The 860-nt window shown below is 33.4% G+C and overlaps 1 pseudogene; it reads left to right on the forward strand.

Annotated features, from left to right (window-relative positions):
* Positions 1-690: 690 nt before the first annotated feature.
* LOC105623320 overlaps positions 691-860 on the forward strand; it is a 30,602-nt pseudogene continuing 30,432 nt past the window's right edge.

Consider the following 860-nt stretch of genomic DNA (forward strand, 5'->3'; position numbering starts at 1 on the left):
TATATATCTACTTTAATCAAATTTTTTATTGTTTCAAATATTTCAAAAGTTCATATATCCGCAAATGTCTATTATAACAGTTCAACAAAAGCATTAAATTTATTCAAAATGTATTCTAAATCTTGGTAAGCTTAATACACTTCAATCAAGATTAAATTAAAACAAATTCGATTTACTTATCATATTAAAAGCTTCTTCGATAAAATTTTATAATGTTTTTCTCTTCAGAAGAAAATAAATTCTTATTTTGAATACATGCTAATGAGTTTTTCTAAAATTTGTAAGTACATTTTGTAAGAATATTATTAAATAAATACATTATGTTAAAAATAGCTATTTAAAATAAAAAAGTAAACTGAATAATCACTTTTCTTTTAGTAGTAGAATGCTATTTTTCTCTCTATATACAAAGGTGTTTAATGCAAATTTAGGAACAAAACAAATTTTATGCGTCTATAATTTGAACGATAGATAATAGTCCTTTCCTTCCTCTTTCCGCTCGTTATCCATGTGAGAATCCTTACAGTCCTACGCTCATGGCCCTTATGAATATTTATTCGTGATGCATCTTGCCATACTACTCCTTCCGTATCTGACCAGTATTTTGTAGGAGGCACACGACGGTACGTGTACGCCTTGTTCTGTCGGTCGGTCTGTTTTCTCCGCATAGAGGTCTCCGAGGAGGAGGAGATGGAGGAGAAAAAGATGAAGGAAGTAAAGGAGGCAGCAGCAAAGGAGGCAAAGGCGCAGGCAAAGGAGTCGTTGAACTACAAAACAACAAACGCAGGAGACCGGCCTAAAAACGTCCGAAGAAGGTGCGATTTCTCTCCTCTCCTCTCCTCTCTTTCTCTCTCTCTCTC

Source organism: Atta cephalotes (genome assembly GCF_000143395.1).
Source record: "Atta cephalotes unplaced genomic scaffold scaffold00002, whole genome shotgun sequence".
NCBI lineage: Eukaryota > Metazoa > Arthropoda > Insecta > Hymenoptera > Formicidae > Atta > Atta cephalotes.